The 19,233-nt window shown below is 39.5% G+C and overlaps 1 protein-coding gene and 1 long non-coding RNA gene across 2 annotated transcripts in view; one reads left to right on the top strand and one right to left on the bottom strand.

Moving 5' to 3' along the window:
• The window catches only part of LOC122812064, a 255,218-nt gene extending 248,984 nt beyond the window's left edge, over positions 1 to 6,234 (bottom strand). Inside the window, exon 1 of the long non-coding RNA XR_006366334.1 lies at positions 6,167 to 6,234. This is a non-coding gene — a long non-coding RNA (uncharacterized LOC122812064). The remainder of the gene's footprint in view (positions 1 to 6,166) is intronic.
• A 65-nt stretch (positions 6,235 to 6,299) lies between these two features.
• PLPP5 (phospholipid phosphatase 5) overlaps positions 6,300 to 19,233 on the top strand; it is a gene marked incomplete in the record, with an annotated part of 361,831 nt that continues 348,897 nt past the window's right edge. Inside the window, 2 exon segments of the mRNA XM_044084318.1 lie at positions 6,300 to 6,432; positions 6,557 to 6,633.

The following is a 19,233-nucleotide window of genomic DNA, read 5'->3' as shown; positions in this document are numbered from 1 at the left end:
AGAAAGGAAGTCTGTACCATAAAACAACCAATAATCAGTTAAAATCACAGGATTTATTCACCTTAATATTCAAATGAGCAGCACTTTTAAGCACAAAAAGTTAAAATTCACTGTGCTTTTTTTCTCAAACCAACTTAAAGCAGGACTTCATCAGAAAGAATCAGAAAACTTTTGAACACATTCTTAAGTACTAAATCTTTGCTTATATCATAACTTGTTGATTAATCAAACAGGCACAATTGATAAAAATACAAATGTTTAAAGGGGGTCTATTTCAAAACATTGAATACTTACATTATCAAATCCGACTTCATTGAACCCACTTCATCAAATTTTCATTATACTGAAGTCTCGGAACAATGAAAATGAACCCCGAGATAGGAACCACTCGACCACCAGGAAAAACAACAAAGAGCAAAAAAAAAAAAAACTCCAAGTGGGGGGCTTTGCTCTCCACACCCCACCAACTAAATATACCAACTACGAGATCGCATGACAGTGGAGGAAGGGCAAGGATCACCATGGTAGTCAAGTGTTTCCAGGAGCAGCCTTAGGTCAAATGGTGCCCTAGGTAAAAGGGCTGCACGGCTCCCCCCATCCTGATCTACCTACATTGAATAAATACTGGAAAAGCGCCCCTGCTAGAGCGGCGCCCTAGGCAGCCGCCTAGTTAGCCTATGTCTAAGGCCGGCTGTGAGTGGTTCCTTTCCTGGAGTTCATTTCCATTGTTCCGGGAGTTTGATATAATGAAGATTTAACAAAGTGGGTTCAATGAAGTCGGATTTGATAATGTGAATATTCGATGTTGTGAAGGGGATCCCTTTAAAGATACACAACAGAAATTCATCAAAATAATATACAAATTGGCTAGGACATAATGTTCGCTGAAAGCGTTCAGGAGGTGTCCCAGCTGGGAGAGCGATAAAGATCAGACAAAACCAATTAGCACCTGAAGTAAAGTTTTCTCAGTTTTTTTTAATATAACAAAATACTAATATAACAGATGATTTTTTTTTTCTTTTCTCCCTTTTTCTCTCTTCGTTTTTAAGAAACATTGGCACTACACTGTAAAAAAAAAAAAGGGGGGGGGGATGGCTGGTTGAGAAAGTATGACAAAGGAAAAATCAGTGTACTTGTTCCCATGCTTGCATAAGGAAATGACTGGGTTATGACCCTAGGCTTTATCCAGTAACAAGTTTATTACAAAGTATGTAAATGGAATACAATATTAAATATAAGGCTTTTTTCTGGTATACCAGGTATCCTTAGCAGGTTTGTGTCTGGTTTGCATGTCACTAGAAAACACTCTGATAAAAAGAAATGGCTTGGAGAAAGTGTTCACTGATAACATTCAAGTGTTTTCTCAGCTGGGAGAGCTATAAAAGATAGGACGAAACCAGATAACACTTACTAAAAGCACAAGCTGCACCATGCATCTTAGCATGACTAACCTTTCTTTTTGGTTAACCCTAGCCTGCCTGTGTGGATATCAGTTTAGAACTTTTGTTCTTATTAGGAAGAAAAAACTTCAATATTTGACGAGGTACATAGTTTTGTGTGTTGTTATTAAAGTAATAGGTTTTAGGGGGTATTGGGGGAGGGTGTTTTTGTTTGAGAGCTTTCAATAAAACAAAATGTTCTGTAAATTATGACATAGGCTCAAATGGATATGACAGTAAACAACTGTAAAAAAGATCAACCTGCCAAACAGTATATGTATGTAACATAAAAGTTGGAACTAGATATTTAGCAAAAAGCAGTTATACGTAAAAGGTGGTAATAATAACTATGTAAGAAAATGATGCTTTCTGTAATGTCTTTCATTTTGAATGGTCTTACAGATAATTACAAAAAAGAAAGAATAGTGAACTATATTAAAAATGTATAGTGCAAATAGCTATGCTACAGGAGACACACCTGGAAAGAAAACATGTGAATTTCATAAAGAAAGGTTTTCAGGGTGGTTATTGAGTGGGGCAAAGGAAAAGAGGAGTACTTATAATAATTGCAAGAAGAACTCCAATAATGATAGAAGAGGGAAAAAAAGACAAGAATGGAAGATATATAGTACTAAGGGGCTACTGGCAAGGGAGGGGGTTACACTAACATGCATCTGTATTCCACCTAAAACTGCTACAATGGAACTAAAGAAAATTCTGGAAGAAAAAAGATAAGCATTCAGCAAGGAATATTACTTATAGGTGGGGACTGGAATTTAGTTTGCAACAGTGAAGATGTGTCTGAGGGACCTAGAAGGGAAAATATAACAAAGGAGGGTAGATTTTTGAAGAAATTTATGAAAATGTTTGGCATGGAAGACGTGAATTCAGTACTAGGAATTCAGAGTGAATTTGCATATTATTCTCCAAGGTATAAAAGCTGGGCTAGGCTAGATAGACTATATATCTCATAGCAACATGTGCATTTAATTGAATGTCTTAAAACGCACCCAATAACTGTTTCAGATCATGCACCAATAATAACTAAAATAAAAAATGCAAGGAAATGAAATAAAAATGAGACGCTGGCTGGACTACAGGTTAGAGATTGCTTTTCCTATCAAGAACTGATATTGGAGTATAGGCAAAGAGAAAGAAATAGGGAGGACTTAAACAAAAGACCAGCACTAGTAGAGTTTTTAATAGAATCTAGAACAGAAGCTGCCATTAAAAAAGGAACAATTAGTATAGCATATAAAATATTGCACGACAACTATAAGAATCAATCGGAGGAGCTTAGAAAGGATTGGGAAGAGAGATTGGATAAGGAATTCACAAAGCAACAATGGGGAATACATGTATATCTCCCAAACATGCAACAAAGTCTAGAAGATTTAGGATTATTGTCTGGAAGTGTTTACATAGGTATTTTTATACCCCAAGTAGAGTCCAAAGAGTTTTTCCTCAGGTGGATAGAAGATGTTAGAGGTGTGATGGGGAAGAAAGTGGCAGTTAGAAACGTGTTTTTTTGGGGGTGTAGTGAGTTGGCAGACTTTGGAGATGCCCTATAGACCGCTCTGTCAGGGATCCTGGGTCAGCAGATTGGACTGACTGGGAAGATGAGTTTTTTTGAGCTATGATATAGTATTGGAATTGCCTAGACATAGTAAAGCCTTGCTGAGTGGCTGCCAAAAAAGCAGTTACGAGAAAATGGAAATCAAAGTCTAAACTAACTTTGCTAGACGTTGTGAATATAGTAACAGAGATAAAACAACTGGAAATGGGATCTTTAGAAAAGAGAAGGAACAAACTACATAGGAAAAAATGGGAATGGGAACAATATATGCAGAGAAGGAACACGGTTTAAAAGAAGGCAGGATTTGAATGAGCTGTATAATGCTTAACTGACAATGACTGGTTAGATTATAAGTGATGTATAATGTTTGCAATTAACAGTCGTTTCAGTGGTGTCTGTGATGCATAATGTTTGCAACTAAAGTGGTATCTATGTTTGTTTTTCATTTATATAAATGTAATATTACCTATGTCATATGTGATAATTTAATAAAGATTTTTTTTAAAAAGATAAATCAATATACAAGTAAAAAAATGTAAGCAGAATATATTCTAAAACTTTTAAAAATACATTCTTACTTTTGTTTACAAAAGCATTGCTTGTAAAACATTAATTAAATCATATGTGCAGTCCCAAGTAATATCTGAGAAGCACAATACTATTTGATGGCTCTCTGTTTTCAAAGCAGGAAGTAAAGAAACATGATCATTAATACCAGGGAGGTAAATGACATCCAATTTTAATTGACAGTAAAGTTCCTAAGCTCGAGTTTGTCATGCCATGCCCCTCCTCTGACATCAGGGCTAATTTTTTTCCAGAATTTAGAGGGCCAACGCAGGATCTTGCAGTTTATTGTTAAGACTTTTGATACTGAGCAAAGCAATCTTAATGTCATACCTGCCAAACTCTTAGCATATGAAATCTAGGCAAAGCCTGACATAATGGGGGGGACAAAGGTCCAAGAATAGGCACAAATGTTAAATGTTGCTCTTATAAACATAGAAAGCTGCTAGAAAAAAAATGATTTGTGTTAGCATGCATTTTCTGAAGGATACAGTCTGAAACTTGTATGTCATTATTTGGTGACTTCAGTCCTTTGATCATCCCAGTGATTTGCCAGAAAAACACAAATTTTATTAGGAAAGGCTGAAAATATGAGACATAATTCTGAACAGTTGAGAGGTATGCTTAATGTGATCTGGAATGGAATTTACTGACAGAGATATGTTACTAAAAGGATTCAAGGCCTAAATAATATATCATACATGGACTGACTCAGAGCCCTGTCACTATGCTTTGTATCCTACAAACTGCTAAGAGATGACCTGTATCTGTCATACAAGGCATACTCCAGCCCAATACTGATGGATCTTTCTGGCATGGCTTTATATGATTATACATTATGATACAATGTCCAGAAGATGGACTTTGTCTAAACAAAAAAAGGCACGATAGGGACAGCAAGTGCTTTGGCCAAAATGTGGAAGAAAATGTGCAGCCCATCCTTGGCAAAGTAATTTGGATTATCGATCATCTCATCACAAGCTGACACATACTAGATCCCCCCTTAAAAAACACAGACTCTTTTACCAGTTATTAAAGCCAATTAACTTAATTTTTGTATCTGGCCGTCATTCTGAGTGATGGTAAGATTCCACTCAAGGCCAGTCTTACCTGCATTTGACACACTTATAGGGTTGAGTGCCTTAAGTCATTCACACATGCAGAAGCTACCACCATATCACAGTCACATTTATCCTAACGAACAGCAGAGCCTTTGTGATGTCATGGATCCTGGGACTGGAAAGGCAGCTGTCACTATTTTCATCCAACTTAGTGAGAGCAGAATCACAGTGCCTGAGATAGAGTTGCCAGTTACTAGGACATTTCTAACTTGAATATGCAGACTTTGTAGCAGTTAAAGGTTTGCAGTGTGAAGCTTATGTCTTAGTAATATATGCATGTTTTTCTTTTTCAGTGAAATGTCATAAAAGTACTGCACAATTGCTTTCTAACATGCCTTTGTATGAATACACATGCTCATACCTGTCAAATAAAGACACACACACACACATATATATATATATATATATATATATATATATACTGGAATAAATGGACATCACTGAATTTATTGTGACCAGTTAAACGAGTTTAAATAGCACATGTCGGTATGCCCAGGGGAGTGCAGTGGACAGAACCTGGAAGCACCAATCAGATCAGAATGTAAGATGTTTCCTAAGTTGCCAAATGTTGATGCTGAGAAAGAAGAAAACACTGCTGTCCGTCTTCACGAATGATTGTTTAGAGTCTGCTCAGCCAACCTGCAAGTCCCAGCCACTGGCCTGATTGAATATAGTGAAAGGGACAGAACTTGCTTATACTTCCATTATAAAGCGACAACTATTATTTACACTAGGTCAATGTGTGTCGCTTAAGTACAAACACCATTACAACAGTTGGATACCATAACCTGCTTAACCTACCTACTTCAGATTACACCATGTCAAATCCAATCCCATACACACTGGATAGTCGGAGCGGCTGTTCAAACACTGAATCCATTTTCTAGCAGGTGTATTTACAATGTGTGATGTAATTATTTTACCATTGTCATGTATGCCAACTATTTGTTTACAGCCGCATAGCTCTCAACAAATCAGGGCCAAATCCAGAGAAAAGCAAGGGCAATCAGGGACACTTTTAAAATAGTTGTATTAATCTGAGACATTAACAGAATTAGAGAATGTGAATTAGTAGGCATTTCCTGAAGTAAAATAAGTATTCAACACTTAATTATTGTCATTATTTTTAAGTATAATTCACCAACTTTTGTCCAAAAGGCACCAGTGTTAAGAGAGATTAAGAGGGATAGAGCTAAAATTTGATTATGTCCCACATAGCCCTCAGACTCTGACCTTCAGAATCAGTGACAAATCCAGAAATAATCAGACACTGGCGACCCCTAACCGGGAAAAGCCGAAAGACACAAACACGCAACGTTAACAGAATAAAACTGTGAACTAGCTACCGTTTCTTAAGTAAAAGTATATACCACTACTTATTCCACCAGGTTTTCTTTCCAAATCTCTAGCTTTTGAGGGTTTAAGAGAGCTAGAACCTGACGAATAACAAATATAGCGTTTGTTACCTTACGTCATCTTACTCTTTCTGTGACACGTACACGCGCGACGAAAAGCCTTTAGGTTCAAAGTGTTGCATCTATTGTTCTCCTGTAGGTGTCGCAGAAGAAAAAAAATAATTTCCTCGTTCTCAAGAGCATTGCACTTATCTCGCAATGTCTCATTGGTGTTCTGTTGCCCACAGAGATGGGAAGGGGGAAAGGGTGGAGATGGTGCACCTTCGCCACGTAGTTACCCACTACTTACTGTGGAAAGGATTGTAGGAACATTACGGGTACGTCAGTCATTTTTGTGGCAGTGGTGTCTTACTACCCGAAAGGAAAGGCGGATGTGGGTGTTTGCCTGTATTTCCCATTTCAGAGATTAACTGAATGAACTTTATGTTGTTTTTGTTACAGGGAGAGCAAAGAGTAGTGTGATTTGGTGATGTTTTCTAAATCTGAAGTAAAGTGCATTTGCGCGTCTGCGTCTTTATGTAAGTAGGTTTGCTCACTTGTATATGTCATTTTGTGTTTACAGTTGATTTGGTATCGTATGTATTTTGACATGAGATACTTAAGTGCTGTGCGCTTTTGACCGAATATGTATTGCAGTTTAACTTTACTGACACTAAGTCCTGTTATGTCAGCGATGCGTACTTTTAGCATCTGTTAAAGATATTTATAGAGCATTTATTAAATGACAGTTTCGTTTAATAACAAGTTAGTGTATGTAGTATATTACAAAAGTAACTCCCAGAGGCTGTGAATTTTTTTTTCTGTGTGCTATATATATATTTGTGTTGTAGTAAGTTTATTCATCGATTGCTTAATTACTTTCTTAATCCAGTTGAGTCATGGGGGCAAGGTGATAATGAGGTGGACACCACTCTTTTGAGGGAAAGACACATTGTCAGTCCACACACCTGCCGACATGTCCTGTAGATGTGGACGAAAACCAGGTCACCAAGCAAAATCCCATGCAGACTTAGGGTGACGTGGAGCCTCCCCTGTGCACCTCAGCTGAAACCCAAAACGTAGAACTAAATGTTGAGGTAGAAATGCTAAATGCTGCATCGCTGTGTGTTTAGATTAATTTCAAGATTATTTAACTTCATACTGATCAAACAACCATATTCCATGGTCTTTAATATTGCCGTTCAGAATGTGGTTGCGATAAGTACCTTTATAGTTAATATTCAGTTAAAGTCAGGATGTGCACAAGAAGCTGGATTTTGGAGGTGTTAAGTCTTAATCTGGACCATTGATCATTAAGTGTTTTGCCTTCTTGCATAATGCTCTTTTTCAGGTTACCAAAACCACCATTTATATGAAACCAGTGAATGCCCCCTTATTCCATGGGTAAACACTCTTGATCAGCTCATCCTCTCTACTTAAAAAGGGCAAAGGGTGGTAGTATCCTTCATGTAAATCAGGAAGACCAGTCTATAGAAGCTTCCCCCTCTCTCCTTCATTGGCCTTTAAAACTTTACCTTCTAAAGTTGGCTTTCCATATCAGCTTTAATTTGACATCCTAAACTCCCCAGACCTACTTTTTGATGATAGGTTCATAGGTAAGTAATAGGCTAGCTACCCTTGTATGCTATTGTAAGCCTAGCCAGTTTCTCTTTGGCTGCTTAAATTAACCTACAGACAGCCAAAAAACTGGTAAAACAACTAGCACCAAGAAGAATTGCAAAGCTGAAGTATATTAAATAAAAACGTACTTTAATAAAAATAAATATTTAAACTCTGTGTCGGCTCAAAATAAATTTTAGTGCTTTCGTTTTGTGGTCCAAAGAAGTTTTCCGTGAGATTTCATTTGGTTAGAGATTGGCCTTAAATTTTAGTGCTTTCGTTTTGTGGTCCAAAGAAGTTTTCCGTGAGAAAACGAAAGCGCTAACATTTATTTTGGGCTGACACGGATTTCAATATTTATTTTTATTAAAGTACATTTTTATTTAATATACCTCAGCTTTGCAGTTCTTCTTGGTGCTTAAATTAACCTATTTCATTTGGTTAGAGATTGGCCTTAGCCAACCAGTGATTGATAACTATGTATTACTCCTAATGACAGTAACTGGGATCATACCATAGATAATTTGAGGGGACCGAGTCATAGCATAAATCATTTAGGAGCTGCCTCTGCCCATTAGTAGTACAGGGGACAGTCCTGGGGTAAATGTGGTAATTTTTTTGTTTTCTCCCATCCATAAATCTAAAGTTGCAGTTAAATGTGGACAGGGATGAGCTTTGTATTACATTAATGGGTATTCTGTTTCAGAGCAGCAATATCTTCTGCAGAATATTCCTGTCCTTCCAAGCCATTCTGCTGATGTTGTAGAAGTTGTTTAGATCCTTAAGTATTTCTGATGCCATTTAACTTGTTGATGTGCAGTAAATCCATCCGTATTGGGTCAGAGGATGTCTTAGGTCACCTCTTAGCAGTTTGTAGGATAATGAGGATAGTAACAGGGCTTTGAGTTGGTCCATGCAGGGCATGATGTTTAGTCCTTGTATTCCTTTTTTTTTTTAATTTCTTCAAATCTTTTGGGTTTCTAGTACCATGACATGAATGAACCCCATTTCTAAATCAAAGTATGATAAAAGTTCATGAATTTAGTATTGTTTTAATCTTTGTCAGCTAGAAGTGCTCTACGCAGCACCTGCAGTGTGCCTAGTAATGACTCCTCCTGTAATTCGTATGGAGTTACATGTATTGTTAACATATCTAAATACGCTTGTAGATTCTTTTTTATAAGACCCGTTGCTCCTAATACTATTGTAACTTGAGTGTCTTTCTCCCACATTGCTCTCATTTCTGCCTGCAAATCCTGATATTTTATGACTTTGTACCTCTCTGTATGCAAGACAGTGTAGTTACTGGGTATGGAGATTTCAGTGATCAGTGCGACTTTTGTCTTCTTTTCATGGACCACTGTATCCGGTTTTCTAGGATCTGTCTTTTGAACTGTTGGTAATGAGAGATCCCATGTGATGTAGGCTTCATCATTTTCTATGATGCTTTGTGGCTTAGGCTTCATCATTTTCTATGATGCTTTGTGGCTTATGTTTCCAGTGTTTTTTTTTTTCAGCCACTTCAATACCATAATGTTTGCACAATCCCCAGTGCAACAGTCTTGCCACATTATTATGCCTTTCAGTATACAGTCCTTCTGACATTAGTATGTCATAACCAGCAACAAGGTGTGAGACTGTTTCCAATTCTGCTTTACAAAGCCTACATTTGTCTTATTTCTCCCACATGTTCAATGGGCTTTGTAAACCAATGTGTACGTAGCCCACTATCTTGGGCTGCCAATATTAATCTTTCATCTCTTCATAGGATCGTAGGAAGTTACTAGGCTATTGGCCCTGTTGACGTGGAGAGGAAGTCCATTCCACAGATGGGGGAATCTCTGGGACACAAATCTGTACTGCCACCAAGTCCTATTGATGTCACAGACCAGGTTGAGGCACGTGTGCAGGTTACTCAAATGGAGCTTGACTTGTGGATATGTATAGTTCCCATCAAGGCGTGGTCCGTGATCACATTGTATGCCAGACAGAGGTCACCTCTGAGGAGTCTGTATGAAACTGAGGGGCTTTAGCCTATCCGTCTACTATCTGTGTATGGTAGATTTTTGAAGCACTGGATTCTCCTGGTGAGGAACCTCTGAGGTCTCTCCAGCTGTTGCATGTGCTTTGTGAGGTACATGCTGAACGTGGCATTGTACTCAATAATGGGCCTTATAAGGGAAGAATACGGGGATGTTATGAACTCCTTGTCTCTGTATGAGATGGCCATACTTATGAGGTGGGTCATGTAGAAAGCTTTCCATACAATGGAAGCAACATGGTGGTCAAAAGTCAGGTTGCTATCAACCTGGGTGCTAAAATCCCTCACGACTGATTGTGTGCTTAGGATGTTATTAATGTGATAATTTGTGGGGATGACACTCTCTCAAAGTGTTTAGGAGGCATTTTTTGGTGTTCAGCTTGAGGCCATGTTTCTGGTACCAGTCATTTGGTTGGGTGAGACCTTCGTGGAGGATGTCCGCATCACCAGGGGAATTGATGACAATGCCCAACTTACAGTCCTCTGCAGACTTTGTCAGCCATAGCCCACTGGTTTTGGCCTGCATCTCGGAGAAGTATATAATAGAGGCCCCAAGACCGAACCGTGGGGTATGCCAGTCATTACAAGTCTACTGCTTGAGGTGGCTTCCCCTGTTTTGACTAGGTGTGTTCTGTCAGTGAGCCAGTTAGCTACCCATTGGTAACATATGGATTGATGCCTAGTTGAGAGAGTTTGTCTATTATACCCAAGTGGGGAATAGTGCTGAAGGCTTTGGCTAATTCAAGGTAGGCAGTGTGCACCTTCTTCCCCTTGACAATGGCTTTGGTGACTGTCTCAAAGAAGTCACCAAATTTAACAGACATGACACCCCCTTGATGAAGCCAAACTGTGTGGGATCGAGTGTTTGGAGGCTGGCAATGTCCTTGTTAATGTAGTCCACGATAATCCATTCCATGGCCTTGCAGATCAGGCTAGTTAAGCTGATGGAGCTATAATTTCCCAGATCGGTGGACGCTCCACCTTTGTCCAAAGGGGTGACAGTGGCTGTCCTCCACTTGGCTGGGACGCTAATGGTGCTGAAAGTTTCTGCCTGAATTCATGTAGGATGCAGACTGGGATGTTATCTGGTCCCATGGAGGCTGTATTTTTTGCTTTAAGAGAACAGTGATGAACTTTTCCCCTAGATTTAAGGGGAAGGGGGCAGTTACTGGCGATGTCCTGATTTACTGATGGGGGAGAGAGGGGTGAAGTTTTTGCTGAATCTGTCAGCCAGCAAGTTTGCTATATCTATGGCATTTGTGTATGTGGTGTCCTTGACCACCGGTTCTGAACAGATGTGGGTACTTCCTTTGAGATTGCGGACATATGTGAAGAAGGCCTTATGATTGTTTGTCTGTAGTAGATGTGGCCAATTTGGACTTTAAGTTTGATTTGGAGGATTTTACTAGTTGTCTTATTTGCTTGTTCAGGCTAAGGAGAGCATGCTTCCATGCTCCTCCTTGGTCCTGGACAGCATTTTTTTCCTTTTGTGATAGTTTATTTGTTGCAGATGTCCACAAGACAGGTTTACTCTTCGTTTGAATTCACCTCTCCTTAACCATCCCTGTGTTCGATCCAGATGAACATGAGGTTCTTCCAGAAGTTTTCTGTACTTACAAGTGTATTTATGCATTTTACACATTTCTTGCCTTCTCATATGATCTTTCACCTTATATTCTTTCATTTGTTTTTGGCACATTCAGGTGGTGCCTGTTTTTTTATCTACTTTAGTTTAATTTCCATTCCTGCTTGATGCTGATATGCTTCTGCTAGACTAAGCAGGGAAGTCAACTTAGATGTATTCTCCTCATGTTTCAAAACTTTCACTATGTTTGGATCGTGTGAATTCGGCAGATGTGTGCAGTCACACAATTGCAGATCTATACATGTAATCAGTTTCAAGGAGGCCCACACCTCTTTCAGAACAGGGAATATATAATCCTGGTATGCACTGATTTTTATAAATCATTTGGTGAGCATGAAGCATCAGTCTGTCTAATCTATGCAACACGTTTTGGTGCCAATCAGTCACTCCAAAAATGTAAGTTAGGACAGGAAGAGCAAATTGGTTTATAGCTTGAATTTTGTTCCTAGATGTCAACGCTGTTTTCAAGATTAATTTAAGTCTTCTAAAATATTCCTTACTAAGTTTTATTCGCATTTGTTCATGTTTTTATTGTTCTTTCATCAATTCCCAAATATTTATGTACTCCTGCTGGTCAAGTTCTTTTATATCACATTTTTGTCCCAAACGGATGCTTTCTTGAAGCTGCAGTTTTCCTGCTTTGAAGGCTGCTTTTGAACATTTGTCAAAACCAAGTGGCATTCTTATATCACCTGAAAAACTTTTGACAACTTACAGTTGTGCTTTCAGTTCCTTATCTTATGAGCTGTACAGTTTTAAATTATTGACAAAGAGAAGATGAGAGGTCTTTATACTTTGTTGTTTTCTAGGAGCTAAGTTATAGCCATGGCCTAAGCTGTTAAGGGTTAAGGGCAAGACAGAATAGCAGCGGTGACAGAGTGTCACCCTGGAATATCCCCCATTGAATTTTTATCCCTGGAATAATATTTTCTTTTATCATGGTTTAATTGCAAAATGGTCTGCCATTGTTTCATGGTCACTGTAATGCATCTGTGTAAGGTGCATCTTATAATTTTTAAGCACTTTTTTTTTTTTTTTAATCTATAAATGTGGAATACTATTGAATACTTTTTGTAGTCAATCCATGCCATACTTGGATTCTTCCCCTTTTTACAGTTCTCCACTATGACCATATTTAACATCAAATGTTCCTTTGTTTCATGACTTTCTTCTATTGCCATAATTGAGTTTTCTTCTAAATGACTACAAACTGTGATAGCATCAGTTCCAGTATATAGTTTGTACGTCATTGGAAGGCAAGTAATTGGCATATAATTTTTAGGGTAGCTTGCAGGTTCACTCTTAAATAGGAGCATTGTTTTTTTCTGTTAGCAAAGTTGGTGTCTGTTTGAGGTGTGCATATAAATAGTTCTGCAAAGATGTTAATGCTTTTAACCAGAAGTTAGGTACTGCATCTGGGCCTGGGGTTTTCCAATTAGAGGCTTGCTTTAACTTTGCTTCAGTCTCTCTGGCTGTTACTTCATCCCATTTCATATATTGTATCTTTAAACTTCTTGTACTTTCTTTTACTTTTTTTATCCATTTAGCATTTTTATGTCCCACAGGATCTTCATAAATACTTCTCCAAAATGTATCTGTTCTTTATTTGGCCACAGTGATTTCACAGTGAACACATTGTTTCTTATGCTTAGTCGAACACTCTGCCTGTGCTGTGCTGACGAGGTCATAACAAGGCTGAAATATGCATATCCACAGCTAGTGGGGTTTGGCTTTATTGGCCTGAAATTGTCCATTAAAATGACAAAACAAGTCATGGGCATTCAGAATTGCCAATTAGCTGAAACACCTGATGTTCAAGAGTCATTTGCATATATATCCCATGTGCCTCTGATACAAGAGGTTTGGGAGGACACTCAGTGGAAGTTCTAGCTTTGCTGGAGTTTTCATTTTGTTTTTACTGATTGGTAAGATTTTGTGAAAAACAGGGTCTACCTCGTGAAGGTACTCACCAAGACTTGAGGATGAATTCAGTTTCAACCACACTACTCTCCTTTGCTTGCTGACTTTCTCCATTCAGACCCCCCTTTAGTAAGGTTTCTCTGATGGTGTCCCAGTTGTTGCATGTGTATGGACAGATACATGCCAAAAGAGACATTATATTCAGTGACTGGCCTAATAAAGGTTGGGTAAAGGGGGGTAATGACGCCTCTAGATCTAGATACAATCCCTTTGTTTATAAGCTGTACAATTTAGGACTTTCTTACAACAGTAGACACTTGTTGGTTGAAAGTTAGGTCACTGTTCACATGTGTTCTCATATCCTGAAGAACTCTTTCAACTCTTAGGGGTGTATTGTCAGTGTGGTAGTTCCGTAGGGTAAATGGCTTCCCAAAGGATAAAATAATGCATTTTTTTTGGCATTTAGTTTCAGACCATGATTTTGACTTCAGTATTCATTTGGGACAAACCTTTCTGCAGGATGGCCAAGTCATTCGAGGATTCAGTGAGTGCTCCTAGCTTGTAGTCATTTGCAAATTTGGCCTTCCAGAGTCCTTTGGCATTAGCTTTTACTTTGCAAAGGTAGATGCCATGTAGGAGAGTTCCCAGCACAGAACCCTGGGTTCTGTAGATAGTAAGTAAACCCACATAAATAAACAAATGCTGTGTTCACCACTCTCCTTTATATCAGAACAGGCACATAGAAGAAAACACACAAACGAAAGTTATGTTCTCAAGTAAGTTTTTTTGAAGCCCTGGACCTCCATCTACCTAACCTCTGAACATCTTTCTCTGACACCCCTTTCTTAAAGGCGCTTTTGATGCTTCCCTTGTACAAAATAGATGCAGTGTATATATTTTTGTTAACCTCATGTGCCCTAACCCAATTTTAAAAGTCACTTTAAAACACTGGTAAGCAGTCAGGAGAAGGCTGACTGCATGATGAAGGGATCCATGAGACACTCATAAATTCATATGATGACTCTGTTAAGCCTTAACATCCCAATTCTACTGCAGGATGCCTACACCTGAACCCAGTTGCTCACACAACTGTGCTACTCTTTTAATGTTGTTCAGATATAACTGTACACCAAGCATGTACACTTTAATATGCTGCTTTAAAGAATCAAACAAGGGAGCTGTAGCTGACCAAACAAGTAAATCCAGAAAATGAAAATGTCTGCTCAAGCGGGCGACTTCAAAGACTTTAATGTTAAGTGTTAAAAAAAGCACATAAACATCAGTAGTAAAATAGGATGCTTTGAGAGCTTTCGCATCACCAAAGGATGCTTCATCAGATCTAAAGACTGCAACACAACAGCTCTATTTAATCAACTCAAAATTAGTGCCTGAGATCACGTGACCTCAGGGCAGGTTTCAAAGGAAAATTTTCATTTAACCTTTTACCAGCAGTTGCATGCAGTAAAATAATCCATTTGGTTTCCAAGTTCTGTAGTGCTCGTTCTCACATCCCCACCCCTAATATTGGGCATAAAAACATGATTAGAGCCTTCATTTTTCACGTTTACCAAGTGCATTTCTGTCATCGCATCTATTCATACTGTAAACATGCTCTCTAATTCTATCTCTAAAATTATGATCGGTCTTTCCAGAATAGTAACATTTACATACAACGCATTCAGCAAAATAAACAACGTTCTGCATATTACAATCAGCATAAAAGTTGCAGGAGAATCTGCGGCCATTAACTGGATGTAAGAAGCAGTTACATCAGTGATATATGAGCAGATATTGCAACCACCACATCTGAACGTCCCTTTCACTGCTAGACTTGACTCTGTTCTCATCCCAATGGATTTATAACCTAACATTCTCTTAATCGATTTGTAGTTTTTAAAGGTAAATTTAGGTTCATAGCCTACCACTTCTTTAAGCTTAGGGTCTGTCATAAGTATATTCTAATGTTTCTTAACAGTGTTGCAAACATTATGTACATTATTAGAATATGTTAATGATGGTCTTAGTGTCACCCCTTATTTTCCTAGGTGTCTACGTATTATTTGAGGCATCACCAAAATATGGTTGTGCTCTATCATGTCTATGCATCAACACTTCATGCTGTATCTGATGCACCTTATATTCAGTATATCCTGTCTGGCAGAAGTTCTTAGCTAAAATATCAAAGGAAGAATACGTGTTGCTGTCTTTATTGTGCAACTTCGCATGTCTAAAGAACTGACTTCTCATTACATTTCTTTTCAGATACTTAAGGTGCATACTTTGTGCAAGCAATAGAATTTTTTTCTTGTATGCCTTCTTGCAAATGGCAGTATTAATCACACCACCATCCTTTCTAATATATACATTTTTAATGTATAACATCTAGGAAGTCCATGCCCGCGTAAAAAAAATTGTATGTGAATTTCAAAAAAAAGTAGTTCTATGTAAATATTGCAAAAAATGTTGTAGAGTTCCTAACATACCTGCCCAAATTGGAAAAGACATCATCAACAAAATGGGAGTAGTGCATTTAAAAAAGGGAGATAAACATTCTTCTCACTAAATAGAAATTCAGACTCCCATTGGGCCATTACCATATGCACACATAGTTCCCTTTTCTACACCCACCTTTTGAACAAAATACCTATCGTTCATAGGTGTGTACTAGGCTAATGGCCCTGGAGCCTTTACAAGCCTAGCCCATAGGATTACCCTGGCATCGTGCCACCCGACCTTGGCTCCTAGTGCCTGTATCGAGTAGAGGCACCGGAGTGATCCTCTGGGTGAATTTTCTATTTCCCATCCACTCATTGAAGAGGTCTAGTGAGGTGCTCTGCTTGACATGTATGGGAAGTCTATTCCATATCATGGGCAGTCTCTGGGTTATGAACCTGTCCCTCCAGCATGTTCTGTTGATTGTGGTAATGAGGTTGAGGTCTCTGGAGTGTGTGGTGTGGAGGGATTGGGATTTCTTTAGATGTAGCATTTCTAACAGTGCTGGGTCAGACGCAGCTTTGTAAGTCAAGCAGAGATCGCATGTAAGTAGGCGGTATGAGACAGAATAGTTGGAGTTTTTTGAGTCTGTCCATATAGGACAAATGTTTAAGGCCTAGGATCCTCTTTATGAGGTACTTTTGTGGCCTCTCCAGTTGTTGCAGGTGTCTAGTGAGGTACATGCCAAATGGGGCATTGTACTCTGTGACTGGCCTAATGAGGGAAGAGTAGAGGGAGACAATGACCTCTTTCTTCCTGGATGCAAAACCCTTAGTAATGAGATGTGCCATACAGAAGGACTTTCTGACCACAGTGGCAATGTGGTGATCAAAAGAAAGGTTTGTGTCAACCTGTGTTCCTAGATCACTTATAACGCCTTCTGTATTAAGTGGACTAATATCGATGTGATGATAATTTAAGGGATCTGGGTTTTTCCCAAAGGGGATGAAGACGCATTTTTGGGATTGAGCTTAAGACCATGGTTCTGGCACCAGTCGTTGGTCTCATGGTGGCCTTTCTGTATGATGTCAACATCACTTGCGGAGTTCATAATGGCTCCCAACTTGCAATCATCTGCGAACTTTGTCAGTCAAGAGTCCCTTTATGTTGGGCTGAACTTCAGAGAAGTAGATGCCAAACAGGAGAGGACCCAGGACCGAACCCTGTGGGACTCCACTTGTGACTGGTTGATAGTCTGACTTGGAGTCAGTTACTTTATCACTCTGGCTTCTATCTGTGAGCCAGTTTGCAACCCACCTAGTGATATAGGGGTTGATGCCTAGCTTAGTGAGTTTCTAAGATTCCTGAGTTGGGAATGGTATCAAAGGCCTTGGCCAGATCAAGGTAGGCTGTATGAGCCACCTTGCCTTCATCCACAGCCCTGGTGATGGACTCAAAGAAGTCAACCAGGCATGATCTACCCTTCACAGAACCGAACTGTGTAGGATCCAGAGTTTGTAGATTCCCTGTATCCTTGTTTGTTAGGTCCATGATGATGCGTTCCATAGCTTTGCATATCAGACTCATCAGGCTAATGGGTCGATAGTTTCTCGGGGTCTGTAGTTGCTCCTCTCTTGTGGAGAGGGATGACTGTAGCATTGCGGCATTTGGTAGTGACAAAGCCTGAGGTGAGGCTGTGATTGAACAGGGCACACAGGTGAGGTGCCAGGTCACTCTGTAGTTCATGTAGAACACAGCCGGGGATATTGTCAGGTCCCATAGAAGCTGTATTCTTGGCCTTGGACAGTGCTGTTTTAACCTGTGCAGCTGTAATACTGGGTGCCTGGCAATCTACTGGTATTGTGTTTGGTCCTTTGGGGAGGAGAGGTAAAGTTGGCACTGAATCTGTGGGCCAGTATATTGGCAATATCTGTTGGCTCTGTATAGGAGGTACCATTGTGCAGTAGCTCAGAGCAAATCTGTGTATTGCCATGGATATTCTTTACATAACTATAGAAGGCCTTATGGTTGTCTTTACTATCTGCTGCAATTCTGTTTTCATAGCTAGCTTTAGAGGATTTAATGAGGGATCTCAACCTTTTATTAAGGCTGATAAGGGAGTTTATTCAGTCTTGGGACTTCACCTTACCCTGCATCAGTTTCCTCCGTCTGTTGTAGTTTGTTTATGGCAGGGGACCACCAGATTGGCTTCGTTTTTTTTTTTTTTGAGGAGAGCATCTTGGTTCTATTGGGTATGGCGAGATTCATGCATTTGTGTACGTGTTCGTACAGTGCATTGGTGTATGATTTGGCAGTCATGCAACTATTCTCCATTTGCATGGGTGCCATGAAGTTGGCCACCTCTGTTTTTAGGAGCCCAAAGTTAGCTTTTGAAACGTGTGTGTTTTTTTTTTTTTTTTTTTTTTTATGGTGGTTACCTTTGTGTGTGTGTGGGGGGGGTGTAATGGTTGTGGATTTCCAAGGTGATTAGTCTGTGGTCTGATCTAACCAGGGAGGAGTTGACTATTGGTGTAGAGCAATGGATGTTGCTACCTCTTGTGGGGGTAAGAATGAGCTGGTCCAAGGCATTGGAATTAATGAATTCCAGAAAGCGTATTGGTGCATGAGTAGTTTTCACAGTTAATGGTGGGGTAGTTTGAATTCGCCCAGTATGAGAGTGTTATGTTGGACCCTAATATTCTCCAGGGTGCTTAGGAACGTGAAGTGTGAGTCTTGGGACATGGTTGGAGAACTGTAACAGGCTACGACCTGAATTGCTGTCTTACCCAATGTTAGCTGCACCTGAAGTATCTCGGGTGCATTATGTTGGGCTACCAGTTTGGAGGTGTGTGCATCCTTTAGGAATATGGAAAACCACCGCCTTTGGAGCTTCGGACTAAGTTCTGGGGCCGAGAGGTATGGAATGAGTTATTGCCTGGTAGTGCAGGGGTGCTTTTTGCTGCCTTGAACCAGGTCTCTGTTACGACACAAATGTCGATGCTCTCCATTTTAAGGAGTGCTTCGAGCTAGTGCATTTTGAGATTTAGACTTCTAGTGTTGAGCAGCATGACCCTCAGATTGCATTTGTTTGTAGCTGTTACTGTGGTAATTTGGTCTTTGGAACACCGCCTAAAAAAGCACTATATGGGGTGGCAAGAGCATTAGCCAGTATCCGGAAGCCCAGGGGTAACAGATGCAGGCCATCTCTAGCAAAGCATCGAGGTCGGTCAGTCATGTCATCCCAGGCAGACAGATACTGGATCCCCTTAGAATGACACCAGAAACTTAGTCAGTTGTTGAAATCAGTCATTTTCTGCTTGTACTGTGGTATCATTCTGGGTGTTGGTAGGATGCTGCTCCTGGCTAGGGTCATACCCACCTGGGCTACATAATCCGAGAGCTCCTCCATTTCTCTTTTCATGTAGTCCAGGGAGGTACATCTTAGGTCATTCACACCCACATGTGCAATGACAGAGTCAT

Source organism: Protopterus annectens, chromosome 9.part0 (assembly GCF_019279795.1).
Source record: "Protopterus annectens isolate FY-2018-M chromosome 9.part0, PAN1.0, whole genome shotgun sequence".
NCBI lineage: Eukaryota > Metazoa > Chordata > Ceratodontiformes > Protopteridae > Protopterus > Protopterus annectens.
The sequence above is the reverse complement of the archived record's forward strand: the minus strand, read 5'-3'. Positions and strand labels throughout refer to the sequence as shown.